This window comes from Protopterus annectens, chromosome 3.part0, assembly GCF_019279795.1.
Source record: "Protopterus annectens isolate FY-2018-M chromosome 3.part0, PAN1.0, whole genome shotgun sequence".
NCBI classification, from domain to species: Eukaryota; Metazoa; Chordata; order Ceratodontiformes; family Protopteridae; genus Protopterus; species Protopterus annectens.
Genome location: NC_056731.1, coordinates 1,982,373,331 through 1,982,397,314, shown reverse-complemented (window position 1 = coordinate 1,982,397,314; position 23,984 = coordinate 1,982,373,331).

Here is a 23,984-nt window from a genome sequence, read left to right as displayed (position 1 = left end):
AATGTGACAGGCACACCCAAACAACAAAATGTGTGGAATAAAGTACTGAAGCTGGAATGTGTGTCCCACAATTTGGATATGTTGCTCTCAGTTTGCAATATGCAGATAGTATGGTTGTATGAAATACCAAACATCCACAGTTGTCTAGAGCCATATAAAGCAAATGTAGCAGGATGCTGTAGCTGAACAGAGCCAGATATGAATGTGTATGAATAAAAATGAAATGTATATTGATGTAGCAGTAACATTCCTATCACCAACATGCATAAGTTTACACATAGGAAACTGTAGTCAGACCTGTAGTGTGTATATATCTGCAGCTAGTAGAAATGTACAGCATATGTATAGGTATTTGAAGTTGTTAATGAAATATCTCTTCACCCTACCCTATAACCACAAATAATCCATTCCACGTGAAATGGGTATGTGTATTCATAATTAACTCCCCTGGACAATTGTCCTGTTGGTTCATACATATTTGCATGTACGTTGATGCATGTGCCCTGTTCATACATCCAAACCTGATGGCCTGTTGCCATCAATCAAACCTGCATGTTGTTGGATTGTGTATTGTTGTTCAAATTATGCATGTGTTATGCTTGCTGTACAATGGCTTGAATTTATGGGTGTTTGGTTAATGGGAATACTAATGCATGCTGTTACAACTAATTGTGAATGGTATTGGATGTTACTAACCCAAACTGTCATTAAATAATGCAAAACATAGGACGACAGGGAAGGCGGGTTCCAGTGGACCCACCTCTCCCACCTCAGCTGGCGAGTGCACCTGGCAGTAGTGCCCAGGCCGGACCCTCCTCCGGTGGCCTGTGCCACCTGCGGGTGGAAGCGCTGCAGGGGATGGGGCTCATCCCCCCTCTGCAAGCGTGGCCGGAGGAGAACATCCACTCACCCTCCGTAGTGTCTGGACTGTGGTGCGTAGGGTGATCAGGCACACTGTGCTTGGGCCCCTACGCCAGCTAGAGGCACGGGTTGCACAACTCACGGGCGTGCCTACTGCCCGTCCTACACAGCCCCCAGCACACCCCCATCCTGGGCCGTGAAGGCACAGCGGCAACTGCCCATGGGTGTGGATCTCAGTTCCACTGTTGCCATCTGTGGGCTCATGGGCTCGAGATATCCAAACATCCATCCCCGTCAATTGTGTAACCCCCCCACATGTGTCATACTCCACCCCTGTATGTGTCTTGTTTGTCTTGTCTCCTAACCTCCCCTACCTACCTTCCCAGCTATACCGACTTCCTGTACCTGACATACCACTCTCACCTGAAAAAAAAAAAGGGCACTCTGTACCCACAAAAAAATTACACCCCATACATAGCTGCCCATTTTGCACACATGTCTGCTGGATATGTAAACTGGCAATTACAATTGGCTGTACAACAAATATTGTTGTCCTCACACCTCTCTCAGGGGTTGAAGGTTTCAAATTTCACACCAAATTACAAACATATGCACAGCTGTTGCTGACGAAGAAATGGGCAGCTATGGGCCTTTCCTACATCCCTCCTGCAAAACTCGAGCTTGTTTTCCTACTGTCCTACCCTCTTTGTGCCCCCTTTTTCACCATTTTCCTATCTCCCCATTTTCTTTTCTTTAAAAGAAAATAGCAAGGGTGTGCGCGAGAGTAAGCACTTTTAAGCAGTAGTAAGCGGGAGTACGCTTCTGTGTGCTTAGCTAAGTGTGTGTGCGCAAAGCTAAGCGACAGTTCGCATGCATGAGCTCCGCACAAACCAGCGCTAACCTGTTTACAACTGCTTAAAAGTGCCTTAGTCACTCTGAATGTCAAGGCCTGTAGTTTTCACAGCAGCAAAATAAAATACTTCTGTCAGTCTCGAACCCAGGACCTTGCAAACACTAGTCTGCATGACTTACCACTAAGCCATGACTGCTATACAAGAACATTGTGCTGAAATAAATATATCATAAAATAGTAGGAATTAATATGTAAAGGGAATATAGAAAGTCTAGTACACAAAGCATGTCATGTATATTTACTGTCAAATCTAGTGGATTTGTAAAATAGTACTGTGTGATGAGAAACAGCCATGCTAGTTGGTAGATAGTAGGTAATAATGTCACAGTAGCATCTGGCAAGCCACACACATACTCAGAGCAGGATAAACACTGCCATAGTTGAATAGTTAAGAGTCCAGACATAGCAACTGTGACTGAGTTACAGGGATGTCCCTGATGTGAAAACAAATGTCAACTGTGCCCCACTGACACCCTGTGAAATGTACTAACAGTAGGCAGAAAGGTGTAACTACACATGCAATGGTAACTATGAATTACTGAAAGTATGCACCACTTGCACATCACAAATGGTGTAGTAATACATATGCTCGAAATAACCCACAGTCACAACTGCAGAATATCAGAATATTTCATTGGAGTATCCCATTGATATGTACCATTCCATGAGGCTGATAAAAGATGTACCTGAGAGTATCTGAGGCCTGCTCAGCAGCATGATCAAATACCCTTGTAAGTGTCAAGGCACACACCATGGCCAGACCACACTGCATGCAGTAACACCTTACCACAACAAACAAATAGGGAATTGCTGCCCAAACAGATATAGCAAGCATTACAAGCTGTGAATGTAAATGGAAAATAGGAAAGCCATAGCAACACATTACAGGAAAGACACCTAGCAGGCATACAAGGAGTGAATGTAAAGGGCAAATATTGAAGCCATAGCAACAGATTGCAAGAGCCACTGCTATATACCAGTTACACCACAATCCCCACAGGAAGGCACACACACCCATATACACAGTATTTCTAGTCGTAGGTGTCAGTTTACATACACACGGAGAAGAGGACACTGGAGGAAGGAATACTCAGCTTACAGAACAACATGCATTGCAGTGTCTACAACACAGCCTGAAATATGAGAGACATACCAACCCTTACACTCACAGAACAGTGTCCACAGCAAACCAGCATGGTCCCCACCCTGATAATCTGAAAGGGCTACGCCTACCTAACAGACCTTTTTATAGCACTGTCCTGAAATCACAGTGAGAACTGCAATCACTACACAACAGGCTGCATGCAATTAGTAAATGCTGGCTAACAATTGGTGCAGAGGCCATCACATGGACATGTGCAGATACCTACAAAAGCATCCTGTACTCCCAGTCCACACATGCAATACTTTCATTGTGCCCTCTGGAGGTAGAGACAGAGAGAGAGAGAGAGAGAGAGAGAGAGAGAGAAAGAGAAAGAGAAAGAAAGAAACAAACAAACAAATTAAAAAAAAAACAGTAACAACAAAACAAAGAGGTTGACAGCAGGCCAAGTAACTGCAAGCCTACGCAAACAGCTGCAACAAACACAGGTAATGTGAAGTACTAGTATAATAGTCTACATACTGTGACCCCTCCAGATGTGTTATTGGTCTGTATCTATGTATATGAAGATGTGCATAGGGCCGGTGACATACTGCAACTGTCACTGAAGGCTCTACATACATATGTATGTGAAGGTAGCTATGTGCACATAGCAATGTAGGTTGTAGTGCAATGTACAAGTAGGTTGTACAGTAATGGATGTTCATCAGTACGTTACTGTGTGTATACATATGCGGAACTAAAAAGGAGTATATATATATATATATATATATATATATATATATATATATATATATATATCATGTGTATACTTATGTATATCGAGATATGTATGTATATAGATATATATAATATGCATATGTGTATACATAGATAGAGAGGGATGTAGAAATGCATAGACATATATAGTTTCACAGTGTCATAGTTTAGTACTAGGCTATCTGCAGACAGTGTACAGAATAGATTTAGAAAATTGCGCCTCTGTATTGTAGTGACACAGTGAAGACCCCCTTATATAATAGCATTAGTTTACTGTGCCTCTGTCTAGTAGTGACACAGAGATGACCCCTGGTGTAAACCTATGATCTCCCATCCACTCGTCAAGAATTCACATGAAGAGAGTCAGTGAGGGTCTCAGCCTAACATGAACTGAGATCCTGTTCCACAGTATGGGAAGCCTCTGAGTTATGGATCTGTCCCTACAGCATGTCCTATTCATATTTGTGCTGAGGTTTAAATCTGTAGCTCTTGTGGTTCTGATGGAGTTGGATTTTACGAGGTGGAACATGTCCATCAATTCCTTATTGGACATGGCCTTGTACATCAGGCACAGATCACCTCTAAGTAGGCGGTATGCTATGGAATAGAGCTGTAGTGTCTTTAGTCTGGCAGCATATGACATTTGTTGGAGACCCTTGATCCTCCTGGTGAGGTAGTTATGGGGTACCCCTAGCTATTGCAAGTGCCAGGTGAGGTACATACCAAATGGGGCATAGTACACAGTCATGGGCCTGATAAGGGATGAATATAGGGGTACAATGACCTCCTTTGATCTGGATGTGAATCCCTTCATGATAAGGTGGGCAAGGTAGGAAGTCTATCCAACCACTTTGCAAACGTGGGTGTCAAATGAGAGGTCAGTATCAATTTGTGTCCCCAGGTCTCTGATTACTTTGTCTGTACTCAATGGGTTACTGTCTATGTGATAATATGTGGGTACCTTGTCTTTCCCAAAGGGTATAACTATACAGTATTTGGCATGCAGTTTAAGGCCATGACTCCGGCACCAGGTGTCGGATTCAGTGAGGCCTTTCTGTAGGATGTATGTGTCAGCTGGTGTATCGACTATGGCGCCTTGTATGCATTCATCTTTGAACATTGTCAGCCACTACCCTCCCATGTTTGCTTCCACATCTGAGAAATAAATGCCGAGCATGAGGGGTCCCAGGACAGAGCCCTGTTGGACACCACTTGTGACTGTCTCTGAGTCTGACATGGCACCAGTGATTTTGACTTTAGGGTTTCTTTCCGTTAGCCGGTTTGCAACCCATCTTGTGACATATGGATTTACATTTAAGCTGTTGAGCATGTTTATGATGCCAGAGTGGGGTATTGTGTCGAAAGCTTTAGCCAAGTACAGGTAGGCTGTATGGACTGCTGTGCCCTCGTCAATGGCTCTAATGACTGTTTGGAAAAGGGCAACCAGGTTCAAAAGGCAGGATCTGCCCTCTACAAAGCTGAACTGGGTGGGATCAAGTGTCTGTAAGTCCCCAAGGTCTCTGTGTATGAGTTCCATAAGGATTCCTTCCATAGTGTTGCAGACCAGGCTGGTTACGTTTATGGGGCGGTAGTTACCAGGGTCTGTAGAGGTGCCTCCTTTGTGGAGTGGGACTACTGTTGCTGTATGCCAGTGTCCAGGTACATATGCTGTAGCAAGGCTATGGTTAAATAGCATGTTATGTGCGGGTTTAGCTCCTCTTGGTGTTCACGTAGCACGCAACCTGCGATACCATCGGGTCCCATTGATGCTGTGTTTATAGCTTTGCTGAGGGTGGTTCTCAGCTGGACATCTGAGATGACAGGAGGTTACAGTCAGCTGGGATAAGTAATTCCTCATTTGGGGGTGAGGGAGGGGAGAAATCTGCACTGAACCTGTCTGCCAGAATGTTGGCAATATCTGTGTGTTCAGTGTAGTTTTTGTCACTGTGAACTAACTCTGAACATATCTGAGGGTTTCCACCCAGGTGTCTAACATAGCAGAAGAAGGCCTTGTGGTTATCTGTAGTGTCCATAGCGATTTTCCTCTCAATGTTGGCCTTGCATGTTTGTATGAGAGAACGTAGCTTTCTACTAGTGCTGATCAGAGATGTCTTATCTTTATGGAATGCTGATCTGTCGTGCAGTAGCTACCTTCTTTTGTTATACAATTTGTTCATGGCTGGGGTCCACCAGACAGGACACCTGCCCTTGGTCGAGGGGGTCTTGGTTTTATTTGGGATTGCATGATCCATGCTTTCTTGGAGATGTCCATAGAAAGCATTTGTGAAGGGGTCTGCATTGCGGGATGTGGTTTCCACTGGCCCAGTGGGCTTAAAGGATACCAACTCAGTTTTAAGAAGTGTAAAGTCAGCGTTTGAGAGGTTTCTCACTGTAGTCTTTTGTGTTGTGGGGGAGGTGGGATATGTATATCCAGGGTGATTAGTTTGTGGTCAGATGTGACTAGTGAGGGGTATACTTCTGGTGTGTAGTTCATTGTCCCCATGTTTGTGATGATCAGGTCTAGTATATTATCTCCCCTTGTGGGAGAGGTGACTAGCTGTTCCATTGCATTTGACTTAGTGAATTCCGGGAACCTTTGGGCTAGGGTGTTTGGGCTAGAATAATGCACCCAGTGTATGTTAGGGTAGTTTAAGTCTCCCAATATGATGGTGTGTGGTGGGACATTCATATTCTCCAATGTCTTCAGGAAGGCTGACTGTGGTTCCTGAGATTGGGAGGGTGGTCTGTAACATGCTAACAGTTGTATAGCAGGTTTGTCTACGGTTATTTGCACCTGGATGGTCTCTGATGCTTCATGTGTTGCCACTAACCAGGAGGTGTGGGTGTCCTACATGAATATGGACACTCCCCCTTCCTTTTTGTTTTGGCCTGAGTTTTGTGGCCAAAAAGCATGATATGAGGTATAGCCTGGTACCGCTAGTGTGCTCTCAGGAGCCTTAAACCAGGTTTCACTTACTGCACAGACATCGAGATTGATAGAATATGTACGTACAGATATATGTAATACACACATACATATATAGATATATGTAGATACATATACATATACAGATAGATCTGACTGACAACACATATGTCTGTATATGACTATCTCTCTCTCTCTGTCCCACCCCCTCTCACTCTCACTCTCCCTCTGTCTCTCTCTCTCTCCCCCTCTCTCCCCACATCTATATGTATATATCTATATCTATATATATATATATATATATATATATATATATATATATATATATATATATATATATATATATATATATATATATATATATATATATATATATATATATATATATATATATATATATATATATCTATATATATATATATATATATATATATATATATATATATATATATATATACATATATATATATATATATATATATATATATACTGAGTGAGGCACATGTGTGCAGATGTATTGCAACAGGTGCCTGGTGACAAAGGCATGGAGTGAACACCAGTGTGGATACTGGAGTACCATACCCCATTCCAAAACACTGACACCAGTAACCACCACATATGTGCATGCCTGCCCACCACTGCATGTGTCAGGGGGGGAACAGGGGCAACAAGTGTACAATAGGCTCCCCATTGATATACACAGTGGCACACTAGTCCTGTAATACCTGTACATGGAATGTGTCAGCGGACATGGTGTGTCAGCTATGGACATGTAGGTCACTGTACCCCTCTACACCCCACAATGTCCTACATGGTATGTACCTCCCATGACAGCTACAGATATGGAGAAGGACACAGACATACGCAAGTAACTGTGTCAATGCACTCAAACACATTACCTATGCAGAGTGACTGACAAGACCACAGACCGCACACAGACTACCTACATAGAGGTTACCACTGCTGGATATACATAGTTCGGTCACACCCATGACAGTTGTCCAACAACCATGGTAACACCTCCAACATCCACAACACAAATTACCTATGTCTGTCGTCCTTGTCACTGCAGTATAGAGCACATGGTGGAGGTACAGGTCCTTACCCACAGAAATGACATACCCTGGAGTAAGCCACACAGAATTAAGAAGCAAGGCTCCCCATGAGTAGATGTCAGACATACCCCTGCTGAACATTATGCAGATAGGTAATATGCCATATGAGTCACCCTGTGTAACTGTTTGTAAGAGCAGGGACTATCAAAACACATGCATCACAAGGGGCAGGGTAGGATAACAGTATGCTGCTGTAGGCCCAGGGCCAAAAGCATACAACCTACCTAAGACACAATGCACACCCATGAACACATTGCAAACCAAATATGTGAGGTGGAATGAGTATGCCAGTGACTGGGTGCATGTTATGTACTGGTGTGATTGCTCACCATGACTGTCTGTCTGTCATGGTAGTGTGTGTCCTTGTGTGAGGCCAGAGACAGATGTGTGAGGTATTGCGATCAACACATACTACATTACCATATGTTGTGCTGTGTTACCCTGTATGTCACTGTGGTGTAGGTAGGGTTATGGTAAGTAAGAGTAGTGTGCATTACCAGTGAAATATGTAACATGCATTGCATGCAGTGCATGGGTTGATAATGTTCTCCATACAGTACATTGATACAAACCCCCAGTGTGAGGTTGTGCATTGGACCTGAACCAGTGTGCTGACTGCTGCAGTATACTAGTCTGTCGTATGGAGTGTGCCAGGTACTGTTGCACAGTTGTCGGATGAGCAATGATATCTGGTCATTTACATGTGTATCCCCCAATAGACAGACAGATGCTATATATGGTTGTTAAGTTATATCACTACAGTCGAGTATTATGTGTATTATGTGTGCCATAGTTTGCTGACAGATATTGCTGACATATTTTCCTTCTCCTTTTCAGGGCTATGGTTCACCAGCGGAACCCTGTGTACACCGCTGCAGAGGAGAAAGAGATACACTAGAGCCTGGTGCAGGATTTTGCAATACTCTTTTCCCACATCAGCCAGAACCAGCAGGAGAGGGCTGCACTGTGGCAAGACCTGGTCCATCGGGTAAATGACATAGGCACACATAACCGGACATATGAGCAGGTACACCATCACTGCAGTGATTTCATTAGAAATGTCCATCAGCGTGCGTCGGATATCCACAGGCAGCAGTTTGCCACAGGTGGTGGGGTGGCTAGACATCCCCCCTCACCAGACTGGAGGGACTACTCCTAAGTGTTGTGGCTCCAGCCCAACAGCAACAGCAGCAGCATACATGTGTAATGATGGAGGCTGGAGCCACCCAGCAGCAGGACACGGAGTGTGCAGGTAACATGCCATGTGTATAGTTGACCGATCTGTGCACTGTTAGGTTATGCATGTGTGAGGTGTGTCCTTGGTTTGTAGCTGTAATCTTGGTAATTATTGTGCAAGAGTGATATTCTCAATATCAGCAGTAGACCTGTGGAAGCTAACTGTTGCACTACTGAACTGTATCATACTCACAGTATCAATGGCACAGTTGTGCCCACTGACAATAAATGTCTCATTTCTGCAGGTCCCTCTGGTGTAACAGCAAGGCAGCCTATCCATGCTGGTGAGTGTGTAATAACATTACCTTCAATACTCTTGATACTAATAGTAATAATAGGCTGAAGCAGTAGTGCTATGTGTTTGATTGCAGGTGTGTTTGTGTCTGTGTGTTGATATCTCATATACTGAGGAGTTTGCATGTGTGCATGTGTGCATGTGCCCATGTGCCCACGGGTGCATGTGTGCATGTGTGCATGTGCCCATGTGCCCATGTGTGCATGTGTGCATGTGCCCATGTGTGCATGTGCCCATGTGCCCATGTGCCCATGTGTGCATGTGTGCATGTGTGCATGTGCCCATGTGCCCATGTGTGCATGTGTGCATGTGTGCATGTGTGCATGTGCCCATGTGCCCATGTGTGCATGTGTGCATGTGTGCATGTGCCCATGTGTGCATGTGCCCATGTGTCCATGTGTGCATGTGTGCATGTGTGCATCAGTGGTGACATTGTGTACACATTGTAAACTGTGTTTCCTGTCTTACTCCCACAGGTTCTGGTGCTGCTCTGGTGTTGTGCAGCAGGGAACCTGACTCAGCTGCTGTGGATAGCGATAATGATGATACCTGTGTAATGGCACAGGGAGGTGTGCCAGGGTCCATCCTTGGTCATCCAATTGGCAGTACACAGCTGTTGACCCCATCAATGCGCACAGTCATCCTGCCAATACATCCTTTGTCACCAATGTCCCTAGGTGATGGACAGGATACAGTGGGCATTGACCAGGGTAATGTGGTACCGGTGGCACATGCATCCCCACACAGCAGCCATGGCCAGGGTCCTGACATGGTACCACACAGGCAGACGTCCAGGGGTTCTCGTGGGAGCATCCGTGGGCATACTACCCCTGTCAGACATGCCCACAGAAGTCTTTCAACCCCAGCTATGTTTTGGGCTGTAATGCAGGCACAGTCACGTATGAAACGTTACACCAGACAGGGTCTGAGGGAGCTGACAGCATGTCGCACAGCTATGAGTAACAGTATGCATGATGTTGCGGCTGCCATCCGTAACTTCACCGAGGTCATTGAGAGACGTTGGGAGGACACATTAGATCTGTTCCACAACTACATGTCCATGAGCCAGGGCAATGGTGGATGGTTGAGGCATCGACGTGGCCATATGCCAGCAACAGCAGCAGCTGGCAGCCGTCACGGACGACGACAGGCCCACGGCTGCTTACATAGTGCCAGCAGCAGCCCCAGCAATGCTGGGTCTGTGCTGTCATCAGACCACCCCAGGAGACCACGTGCACATGGCTCTGGACAGTCCCAACAGGGACCTGTCTCCAGTCACCAACCACCTGCTTCTGATGACAGTACCCAGTCTGGCTTAGTACCTGATACGGTCCGTAGCACCCCTGCCAGGCACAGGTACCATGTCCGTGTCCAGAGACAGTGATCTGTATGACCTGGCAGGTACAGTCTGTGGCTGTCCACAAACACCTGTATATGGCAGCCATGAGGTGGGACTGTGTGCATGCATACACACATGCAAATTGATAACACCTAGGGCTACCGCATACATGCACACACTGCATCAACATTGCCCCATCTTATACTGCTGTCCTTCACCAACACACACACACAGACATGTCAATTGGTTGTATCAGTGGCAGACTCAGGCATACCAAGTACACACCCTGTGCATATGATGAAACTGTGCCACCTCCTGCAATCTGTAACATCGGTGCAGGAACATGTTAACATGGTGCTGATGCACAGGGTGACTACATAGAAGTGTTGTAATAGTATAATGTTTTCAACAGTACAGTGTAATGATATCATTGTGGGTATATCCCAGCATGCCTGATGCAGTTACAGCATCAATGTCATTGTATTGTTTTGTACACCCATAGTAATTACCATAGTGTACTGTCTGCACATCTTTGCATACTGGTGGTGAGGCTGTCAAGAGATGGCCACCTACATAGGTAGCATAGGGGATACGAAAATGTACATATTGATACTCAATGATGGTCATGTCAACTGCGAGTTGCATGCTGTCCACACTCGACTCTGCAATGAGGATGTTTGAGGATGTTGATATCTGTGCAGTAATACACAACAGGTTCAAGACTCACAAGAGCACACTAGCACTACAAGGTCACACCTCATACCATGCATGACAGCACCATAACACAGAACTAACTATTACAGGAGGGAGAGTCAACATACATATCAAGGATACTGTGGTGCCAGGGCAGGTAGCATACATCATACTAAGTCTGGAATTGCTGAGTGAGGGCTCAGTGTCTGTTATTAGAAATGTGTATTATTACAGGTATGAGCACTTGGGTATCAGGCCAGTTATTCAACATTATGAAGGTACATGGTCTATACACTTGTGGGGGGTGGGGCTGGACCCAGCCCGTCTGACCTGTGAATGTCTGGGTGCAGGCTTATAGTGCCTGCATATATGCACTGTTACCTACTGGAAGTCGTACACCTTGTTTGTTGTAGCATTGTCTACATACAGGCCTGCTGACTGTAGCTTTGTTTGTATGCATGTTTGCTTGTTATGTTCCTGAAACACTGATTCCACCTGCAGTGCAGATTTACAGTGCCTCTGTGAATCCCTAGTGACATCTGTATCGCTTACTGTACTGATGTCCATGTCTCACTTGACAGAACGTCACTGTTTGTCCTGTTTGCATGTAGGTTGCCTGTAACACATTGCATATGACTTACCTCGCATTTGCTCAAGACAGCATTCATATATGCCAGCACTAACAAATCAGGAGCACTACACCCTCACATACTCACCTTGAGTACCTTGTTCCCCATTGGCCCTATGTGTCGTTAATTAGTATGGGATTCACAATGCTATGGTAGCATGTGCAAAGGTCACCTGTCAATCTACTCTCTGATCCATTTGGTGAATCTGTGAGTCATGTGGCAATGTTACAGCTGCCTCGTGTACACAGACAACCCTCTCCCCTTCCCATACACTTACAACACATGTAAGAGATGCAACCACATAGCCAAACTGGGGGCTAAGCTCTCTTAACTCAGTACTGGCATACCCTGTCAGGTGGAGTGGGATACTACAGTGAATACAGTACCAGTCTCACATAGACCTGCCACGACCGCAATCCAAACACAGAAATGCACAGGTACATTCTTGAACTCTCAGAATAGCATCCTGCCTGAGCAGCTAACACCTGCAAAGCAGACACACAAGCAAACGTTAAGCCAGAGCAGAGCACGTGCAACACATAGCTCACAAAGCCTGTGTGCCAAACAGTCACCAGGACATACGGCTTGACAACACACCTGCTACAGTTGTAATAGGTACCTCTATCGTCAGGTACACTGAGGTCCTGCTCACCAGGCTGAACAAGGTGAAGGTCACACTGAGATGCCTGTTGGGCACTATGATCCACCACATAATACAAGCATACAGGTCACTCCAAGGCATGTAGAAATATGACCCAGTCATTGTCTGTGCCAGTGTGTATGACCTGTGATGCACCTCCCTGGATTACATGTTAGGGGACATAGAGGGGCTCTCTGAGCTTGTGGCACAGGCTGGTATGACCCTGACCTTGAGTAGCATCTTACCCTCACCAAGAATGCTGCCACAATATGTAGACAGGATGATCAGTTTCTACAATTACAGTATGCTTCGGTGACATTCAAAGGGGATCCAATGCCTGTCAGCGTTGGATTACATGCTGGACAAGCCACGTTGCTTTGCTAGATACAACTTGCACTTGTCACCCATGGGCCATTGTATATTGGCAGAGGCTGTTGCTACACACATAGTGCCTTTGTATGCAAGGCTGACATTACATTGCCACCTACACAGGTATCACATGGGAGAGGACACTAATAGTAATGTTACTCAACAGCAGCAGTGTAAACCTCAAGATACATGCAGTGGAAACTGTCCTTAGCATGGGGTACAGCAATATCCATGCAGTAACAGACTCCTGGTACAAGGCTCCCAGGTGCACACCATCACTGCCAGTCATACCTCATACCATGCTTGTCGTCCCCTACACATGAACCAAACCAGAACAGGGGGGATGTATCCAAAGGCACCTCAGATACACACACCCCCAGGTTGGTGGCACAGCACAAAGCATCAGAGCCTATCCATGTGCAACTAACAGTGGGTTAGACTGCCTTCAGGTTCATAGCCTGGCACACACCACCCTCACATACCCAGGAGACCCACTTGGCCTTCCTGACAACACTGGGAATATGACAGTCTCTACAAACACCATTATATGGGTGGACTGCAACTACCCAAACATAGAGTGTGAGTATTATTCTAGCTCCAAGACCCTATCTGAAGGGTTCTTAGCATTCATTCCCTGTATTGCTATGGAACAACTTGTTATCACTCCCACAAGAGGTGACAACATGCTGCACCTGTTCATCACCAACATGTGGACTATATACTCCAGACCAGTCTTGTATCCCTCGCTGGTGGGATGACACCATCTACAACTCACACTGTATATTCACGTACCACATGCAGCCCCTGCACAGAACACCACAGTCATACAGTTGTCTAATGCATATTCCATGTATTCACATGAGGCAGGCTTCGGACATGGGAACTATTGAAGTTCACAGGTACATATGTGTAGGTGGCACACACATACATCATGTGTGCATTGACATTACTGATATAATGTATGTTGTGCAATATTGGGAACAACACCCCACAAACATGGACAAACTGTGTGACAAAAACACACATGGCGTTTGTAGGATACAAACCCCTACCTAACTATGTTATGTCATTTGTGAGAGACGTAGTAGCAGAGTGTGCTATTTGCATTACTGGGAGGCTTGCTTCCTCCTGCTGTACTTATAGGGTGCTGACATCATCAGTGTTTAGACAGTGGAATATGCAGCATGTGTTGTGTTGTAATAGTTGCCAAAAGAGACATTTCTCTTACACATAAAATTGCACACACACACCGAGCACTTGCAGGATTCAAACACCTACCTAACTATGTTATGACACTTGTGAGAGACACAGTAGCAGAGCGCGTGATTTGCATTACTGGGAGGCTTGCTTTCTCCTGCTGTACTTATAGGGTGCTGACATCATCAGTGTTTAGACAGTGGAATATGCAGCATGTGTTGTGTTGTAATAGTTGCCAAAAGGGACATTTCTCTTACTCATAGAATTGCACACACACTACTTCCCCCCACAGTGTCACACACACACACACTGAGCACTTGCATGATTCAAACCCCTACCTCACTATGTTATGATACTTGTGACAGACACAGTAGCAGAGTGCGCTATTCAAGTTACTGGGTATCATTGGTGCTCCTGACATATGTATAGTGTGCTGACATCATTATGTATGAAGAGATATGTACATCTGTTACTATCCATCAGTACAGGGGAGAGCATATCTATGCATTAACTTTTCACAGGCACAGTGGCCTACTGCACTGCGGAGGCAGACACCAAATACACTGTGGATAGCCTACTGTATTCCCTAGGGACAACAGCTTAGTATTGCACTCTACGGACATATGTTTACCTGTCAGATGCAAGTATCTGTTGCTCATATACTGTTTGTGGGTCTTTATTGCCATAGCTTTCCCTATCTCTATGAACAACTTGTGTACTGTAGAAGATGTTTGCATATGATTGGGATCCAGTTCTTTACTTATGTCTCTGTTGTAATTTCACAGTGTGCACTGGGCAGATTTCTGTATTGTGGGAGGTTCCTGTGTTAACACATACAAATGCCAGATATGTGTGTGCAACTGCTGAACTGTGACATGGCCTAAGTGTGTGAGCATGCCCAGTTCACAGTTTCTATGGCTTCTTGACAGACACGTCTCATTTATCTAAGTGTGCGAGCATGCCCAGTTTGAACTTTCCTTATGTTGGGATCTGTGGTCCACCACATTTGTGTTTGTGTGTGGACATCATCTATATTTCACATGTACAGTTGAGTGTTGGACATCAGGTTGTGTTCTTACTGCCCAACTGCTTTGTGTCTGAACCTAACAGGCATTATGCTGTGCCTGCAGGGTCGCCATGGGATAGTTTGCATACAGTTGTCAACATCCTTTCCTACTGACCAAACAGTGTATTGTCGTATAATGTACTGGTGCAGTACTTTCACTGTGGTGGACAGTATCATCGGTTTCAGTTCTATCTCTGCTTGTAATATTTATAGTGAGCACACCAGACTGGTTGAGGGCCAGTTGTGCAGATATGACCATGTTGCATTTTGTTCAGATATGGACAGCATAGTACATGATTGTCCGACATTGTTAATGTATTCCACAACTTGTGTGGACAGTGACAAACAATGGCCATGTGCCCTAGTCCATTTGTAATGCTAGTCAGAGAGTGTTTTTCCTTCAACACACATTTATTGGTGTTTGCCATGACATATGTCAAGGTTAGTGTGCTGTGCCTCTGTCTACCCGTGACATACAGGTGATATCCAGGGTACACCTACCATCTCCTATCCAGTCATCATGATTCCTCTGGATGACAGTCAGTGAGGGACTCCCTGGATAACATGTACTGGGAGTTTAGTCGTGAGTGGAGTGAGCTTCTGGGTTATGGACCAATCGGTACAGCATGTCCTGATTATGTCTGTGCTGGAGTTCAGGCCTGTCAGCTGCATAGGTCACCAGCATTCAGATTTTACATGGTGCCAAATGTCCATTGATACCAGCTTGGTCATGGCTTTATACATCAGGCACAGTTCACCTCCAGCCAGGCGGTATGGCACTGTGTGGAGCTGCAGTTGGTTTAATCAGGCAACACATGGCATTTGTTACAGCTCTGCCATCCTCCTGTGGGGTATTTGTGGGATCTTTCCAGTTGATGCAGGTGTCTGCTAAGGTACATCCCTGAAGGGCCATTGTACACAATTGTGAGGCTGCTGATGGATGACTGGAGAGGCACATTGACCTACCCTGACCTAGCTGTGCTTACCTTCATGATTAGGTGGGTATATGGTATGTTTCTGTAACCACTACAGACACATGGTTGTCACATTCAGGATATCTATCACCTTGTGTCCCCAGGTCTCTTATTGCTCTTGATGTACTTACTGGGTTAACACCTATGTGGTAATTTCTGGCCATGTACTGTGTTTCCACAGGGGATGACTATACACTATTCTGCATTTAGCTTGTTGACATGGCTGTGGCACCACTTGTTTGTTCCTATGTGTGCCTTTTGTAGGTTGCTTGTGTCAGCTGGAGGGTCCAATATGGTGGGCAGTTTGTAGTCCTCTGCGAACCTGTTCAGACAGAGTCCTTCCATGTTGGCCTGTACCTATGTGACATATATAGCATACAAGAGAGGTCCCAGGACCATGCCTTGTGGGATGCCAATTGTACCTGGTTTGCAGTCTGACATGGCTGCAGCATGTCTGACCAGGTCAGTTCTGTCCTTGAGCTGGTTTGCAACCCATCTACTTGGATAGGGGTTTATAGTTAGGCTGGTGAGCTTATCTGTACTGACCAACTAGGGTATTATATGGAAGGGTTTAGCAAAATCCAGATAGGCTGTGTGATCCACATTCCCCACATCAATGTCCTTGGTGCGCGTTTCACATGAGTCAGACATGTGTAAGGGGTAGGATCTGCCCTAAGACAGCCACACTGGGTAGGGTCCAATGTCTGTAGGTACCCACTCTCGTTATTCCTGGGATCCATGATCATCCTCTCCATTACTTTGCCAACCTACATAGTCAGGGTTGAGGGGTGATAGTTTGCAGTATCCATTCAGGCACCACCTTTGTGGTGAGGGACCACTGTTGCTGTACACTGCTCTTTGGGTACATATCGTGTGGTAAGACTGATAGTGCGCAGTAGTGCTATTTGGTGTTCCATTCTTCTTACAGTACTTGTTGGACACAACCCAGGACACCATCTGGTACCATTGATGCTGTGTGGTGTGCTTTGTAGATGCTGGCTGTTACCTCAGCATCTGCAATGTCAGGGGGCCAGCACTCTGCTGGGATAGATATTTGGCAGTTAGGTGCTGGTGGGGAGTTTGCAAAGAATCTGTTAGGTAGGATGTTGGCAATGTGTGTGGGTTTGGTGTATTGTTTGTGATATAAGAGTACTGCAGAGCATATCTGTGGATTATCGCCATGGTTCCTACCATCAGGTAGGACAGCTGTGTGATAATCCTTTGTGTCCTGCACAATTTGTATCATCATAGGTTCATAGGTTCATACTAGGCTATCTGCTCTGGCCTTGTTTGAGCATGGACAGATGGTGTGTGAGTTTCAACACCCCTTGCAATGCGCATATTATGCCCATGTAGGGTTTACTTTACTAGATGTGACACAGGGATGGCCCCCAGTGTACACCTACTATCTCCCATGCACTTCACCAGATTTCTCTTGTTGAGTATGAGTGTGAAGCTCAGCCTATCATGGACTGGGATTCTGTTCCAGAGTGTAAGGAGCCTCTGGGTTATGGATCTGTCCCTCCAGCACATCCTATTTATCTATGTGTGTAGGTTCAGATATCTCACTGTGGTGTCTCTGCTGGATTTGTGGTTTCTGCAGTGGAGCATGTCCATTCATTCTGGATTGGACATGGCCTTGTACATCAGGCATACATCGCCTCTGACTGGGCAGTATGCTTGTGAATTGGGCTGTGGTTTCTTCAGCCAGGCTGCAGATGTCAAATGTTTGGACCCTTTATCCTTTTGGTGAGGTACATTTGGGGTCTTTCTAACTGCTGCAGGTGTAAGGTAAGGTACATCCGAACTGGGGCATTGTTGTCACGTATGGGCCTGATAAGGGAAGAGTATGGGGGCACAGTGACCTCTCTTGATCTACATGTGCATCCTTTCATATTAAGGTGGGCAATATAGCAGGTCTTCCTGGCCACCTTGGCAATGTGAGTGTCACATGACGGGTTACCGTCCACTTGTGTCCCTAGGTCCCTGATTACTTCTTCCATACATAATGGATGCCACCTATGTCATACTTTGTGTGTGCCTTGTTTGGTATTTGTTGAGACATTCATACTCTGCAGTGTCTTCAGGAAGGCTGGCTGGGGTTCCTGGGTTTGTGAGTGTGGTCTGTCGCAGGCTGCAAACAGGGACGCAGTTTGAGCCACTGTTACTTGCCCGTGGATAGTCCATGCTGCTTCTTGCTGTGGTACCAACCTGGGGGTGTGGTTATCCTTGACAATTGCTGATAGCCACACTCCTATTGTAGTGTGTTCCATGTTTTGGAGATGTACAGAATGGTATGAGGCATAACCTGGTAGTATTAGGGTGCTCTTCTGGGCCTTGACCCAGGTATCTGTTACAGACCAGATATTACCATTCTCCATGCTGTGGTGGGTTTGGTCTGCATGCACCTTGCAGGGTAGACTTCTGGCGTTGGGTAGCATTACATCCAGGTTGTTATCCCTTGTGCTACCTATGGTGGTGGGTTTGTGTTTCCAGCCTTACCTATTCAAGGCACAGTGGGTGTGACAACAGCCTTTGCCAGTATCCACACAGCAAGGTGTGCTGGGTGCATGCCATCCCTAGCAGGTGGGGCATCATGTCTTGCTCAGCATGTCATCACAGGCTGTCAGCCATTTGTTCCCCCTTGCTAACAGCAAGACTTCAGCCGATTATTGTACTTGATCTTCTTGTCTTCATAGTGTGGCATCATGCTTGGTGAGGGTGAGTTGTTAGGCAGGGTCTTCATGTTTGCATATACTAGATGGTGTTACATTGCTTAGCACATGGCAATCATGCCTCAGGTGGTGGTGCAGGGCTGCCTCTGTCGGATGCACATACTACACTCCCTGTACATGTTTGAGAGCAGGTTGTGTCATGTTAGGCATCCCTGTTACTATATGAGTGAGTCAGAGAGGGGTATCATTCCCAGGGTTCCTACTGAGCCAGTGTATGTGCTATGCATTGCCTCTTTGCCAAGGCCAGGGCATACTTGGCATGCCTCCTTCTGCCTACTGGGGCAGGCTCAGGTTGTTCCTCCTCTGAGTCACGCTCTGCCTGTGATGGCCTTGGCAATGGTGGGGGGCTGTTTGTCCTGGCCCTATGCTGGTCCTGCTGCAGCTGTTTTCGCAGAATCATATTATGTAGCATAGCACATACCATGACAATTTGGGTACATGTAGTTGGTGAGTACTGCAAGGCTCCACTAGATGTGTCCAGGCACAGGAACCATGACTTGAGCAGCCCAAACACATGCTCTATTACATTACGTGTTTGTGCGTGTGCCTCATTATGGCGTTCTTGTTCAGGTGTGTGTGCGCTTCAGATGGGTGTCATCAGCTACGGCTCCAGTGCATATCCAGCATCCCCCACTAGGTGACCATGTGGGATGTCCCCATTGGCAAATGTCTGGTACAGCTGCATCAAATGCCAGATATGGGAATCATGGTAGCTCCCAGGGCAGCCAGCACACACATTCATTATTATGCCCTGGGCATCACACATGACCTGGCAGTTGATGGAGGGGAAGCCCTTGCGGTTAATGTAGGCCCTACCCAGCTCACTGGCTGGTGCTTTGATGCATATGTGCGTGCAGTCTATTGCACCCACTACCTCAGGGTATTCCGCTATTTGATGGAAGAGATGCATATTGCTGGCCAATACCTCACGGGAATTGGGGAAATATACATGATCACCGACATGTGCTGACATGACATCCAGGAAGTGGTGCAGTACCCTGGATGCTGATGTCTGTGATATCCCCATCATATCACCAGTTGGTCTCTGGAAGGTACCTGTTGCTAGTATTCTTAGGCCAACACATACCTTGGTTTCCACTGGGATGGGTTCCTCTCTGTTGGTTCTGTGTGTGAGGCGTGGCCTGCACAGCTCAACAATTTGCTGCAGGAGGTCTCTGTCCACTCTCTAGCGCTCCACTATCTCCAGCTCATGTAACCCCTGGTAGGTGACCCTGGGCCTGTACACTCTTCTCCGTCTCCTCACGGTGGGTTGTCTGGCAGCATTTGCATTGTCACCACCCTCAGCAAGTCTCCTATGTCTCCTTATAACAGCTATGGCAGCCCCTAGCATGTTTGGTCTGAGTGCAGCTTTTTCAGTTTTCACTTCTACTAGCTTACTCCTGTCTTGCAGTGTCTCTTGAGAGAAACATACTGCAATGCTGTTTGCAGTGTTTTAAGTGCTGGGCTGGGCTAGTATTCTGCCTGTGTAATTGCCTGCTTCTAATTGTTTTCACCTGCTAGCTCTACCAGTATTCCCTGCTAGCTCCCTACTATTTCTTCTGCTTCCTTTTTCCTCTCTGTTTCCTCTGGGGGGAGCAGCGCGCATACCAGCGAAAACACGCTTACAGTGGCTACCATGCAAGCACACATGCTCACACGGACTAGAATCTGCTTATTCGGGTTTAAACACGTGCACACCAGCGCAAACAGGCTTACAGATCTTTAAACAGGTTCCTACATGCTTACTCTGCCTTACACGTGTGCACTCTGTCTTACTCGCGCCTCCCAGCGCACACACAGCAAGAAACTTTGGTGTTGCCCACAGTGAACACCTTCCATGTCTTGACTTTCCCATGCTTATCTGTTGACACTCCACTTTTTATGCTGTGTGATTTACATCTTTCACATACCACTTTGCTCCAATGAGCTTGATTTCTTACTGACATTCCCCCCTGTGATGTCACCTATCTCCTACTCTGTTACTCCCCCTTATCTAACTCATACACTACACAGAATGTGCTCATTTGCTATGTGACAGTGTGATTCACTATCCTACCACTCATTTACATAGGATTGCCTACTAATGCTTAGTTACATGTCTTACACTCAGCTTCCCCCTTAGAAACCACTAGACGGTGGCCATGTTGTTTTCGATCTGCTAGTCCCTGCATTGCAAATCCATGCATTACATAAAACCCACATTTGTGGGTTTCAAACCTTTATTTTTATGTCTTATTTAGCGCAGCCCATTTGCGCGGGGCCGCACTGCGTTTAAACATCGCCGATCGCCGAAAAAAACCCAACTTATTTTATTTCATGTTTGCATCGGGTTACCGTGCCAATGGCCACATATTTGTCCATTGCCATGCTGCCTGCTACATATGCACACTTTATTTGGAGCTGTCATGGCTCCATTGTGTTATTTGCAGTAACGTACTCAGTTGTCAACTGAGTACATTTCTGCACCTAACACGGCTCTTACACGGGCTGGTTTCAGCTTCGTGGATTGCTAATCTACCTCATTTGCATGCCTTTCGGCTGCAAGTGAGGTAATTAGCATATCCATGCCCTGCCCGTGTAAGAGACGTTTTAGCTGGTCTCTTACACGGGATTTCGGGCTGTTCCTGGATCGCGATGGCTGTATGGAGTCTTACACGACTCTTAGACTCCGTGCAAGCCATCGTGAATCCTGCCCATATTGTTATACAGGTAAAAGTAAAAGTACAATTTTATACAGTCAGAATAAGGTAAGTATGTACATGGCTTATTGTGAGTATAATCTCTACTTACAGTGTACTCTTCCATACTAAGAACAGTGGTGATAAAAAGCAGGGTGGTATACATATTCTAGGGGAGGCTTGGTGCAAGTAGACTTCTAGCATGAGGAAAGATGGGCATGAAGGGATGTTTTGAAATGGGAGGGGTAATTTGTGTTCTTTTCTTATTTTGTGTTCTTTTCTTGTGCTCTTTTTGTATTTTGAGTGTTTCCTTATAGGATGATCATGAAAATGGGTCACTGCAAACAGTGTTCTACCTCTAGTCAACAAATGGAAATAAATAAATAAAAATAAATAGACAATAATATATATATATATATATATATATATATATATAGAGAGAGAGAGAGAGAGAGAGAGATACAGCTAACCAGAATTGCATATTGTTTTATAGACATATACAAGTTGTTCAGCTAGTCTGTTTTCCCCCATTTTTAAGCTCCACTGTACAGCTATTGGCCTTGTCTTCTTTAGACGTCTGAGTGCAATCATGGGTTGCTTTATTTCTATAATGCCCATCATTTTTTCTACTAGACTCAGGAAGTCCTCTTCCAGAGTATTGCCTCATCTTCCAAATGGCTCCAAAAAAGATGAGTTACAACTATTTGTACTAGTTTATAAATGTGAGTAGAACATTTTAAATTCCATCCTAATATCTTCATTGCCCATAGACTTAACTATGCCATTTTCTGGATTTGTGCAATGCTGCATTTTCATGTTCTCTCTTTGAATCTCCATAGGGCTGCGTTCCCCATCAAACTACCACACATCACTCCCCTAGTATGCCCTCTTCTGTTCGCATGATGGAAATAATCTCTATATTTCAGTCTTTAACATGAGTTGTAAAATATCTAATTGCTCTCCTGGATGTTTATCTCTTTTTTCTATATATTAATTAACAGTAAGTCATTCTTGCATGAGATGTCATAGTTAATCCCCCAGTTCTTTCCATTTTTGGCCATTAACTCAGCCCTAATGTCTTCACTCATTGTTCTATAACACCCATAACACTCTTAACATATCTTTACAGTTTGCTTTACTCTATTACTTGAGGTACACTATTTCTGCTTGTCTTTGAGTACCCTGTATCTCTGTTTGCAAGAGGCCCATTAGTGTGTATCACTATCAAGACTGTTATTCCTTGTGAAGATAGGTGCATCATCTGATAATGCAATTGCTATAATTTAGTTGTCAATTTTTTGCCTAAATATTTCTACTGCATAATAACCAGATCTAGCTTACTGGCTTATGTTTTTGGATCTGTTGAAAATTTAAATTCAGTACCTTCTTCAAGCTTGTACCACCAGATATATGTGCAGCCTTTTGATGTGATCATTTTGAGATATTTAGCTTTCCCATTTGTATAATACTCTTCCCCCCCTCAAAGAGCCTATCCTTGTGATGCACCAGGGTGAGAAGTTGTATATATTAGAGTAATAATCTATAGAGATAAACTTTTCCTGTTCCCCAATAAATTTTAATAGTAAAAGTCTAGATCACTTTTGTTAGGGCCATAGATTTTATGTAGCATTCATGACTGGTTGCAATAATCTCATTTCAGGTAGACTGTCTTCCTGTTCTAACTACTTATTACTTTTTTTGCACAGACCCTGATACCATTCCTAAATAGTAATGCAACTTATCTGTTCTTGCCTTCCAGTTTATGGTTTGTGAGTGCTTGTTAAGATCTGTTATTGTTTAGCTTACCTGCTCCCCTAGCCTTCAGCTCAGTATTGTGTGAGTATGCAGTTTGACAGTTTTCTAAATTCATCCTTATAATAGGATGTGAACAATCACATCTGTTCCATGATAGTGAACTCCGTAGTCATGCTGCACTTGATCCCATGCTGAGCCCCCACCCCCCCAGTAATATACTGAGTTTGTTCCTTGAGAAAGGTGTCCAGCAAGGAGGAAATCTGGTAATACTAAAGAACAGCTATACCCATGAATGCTCAAACCAGTAGATTAGCTAGATTAGCTTTACGCAGCAATTATACCATTCCCCATTATGGAATCTAACAGCTGCATCCTCTCCTGTGAATGTCTTATTGACATTAAAGTTTCAAAGCAGCTAAGCTTATATATTAACAGTTTGTTTTACATTATTATGCAAAGTGCAGGATAACGACTCTTCTGCTCATAGAAGCCAAACCTTACTTTATTATGTGTCTGGTTCAATGGTACTTAGAAATGAAGCCCTGACTGTGATACAAGTGATTGGAGTCCTATTAATAGCACTGGCAATGGAGAAGCTCACCTCTTCACTCATGGAGCACATAGAAAACTTTGATTTCCCACTTCATCTGCTTCAACTTTAGGGATGGGGCCATTTCCTGTAAATGTTCTTTGCAGAACTGA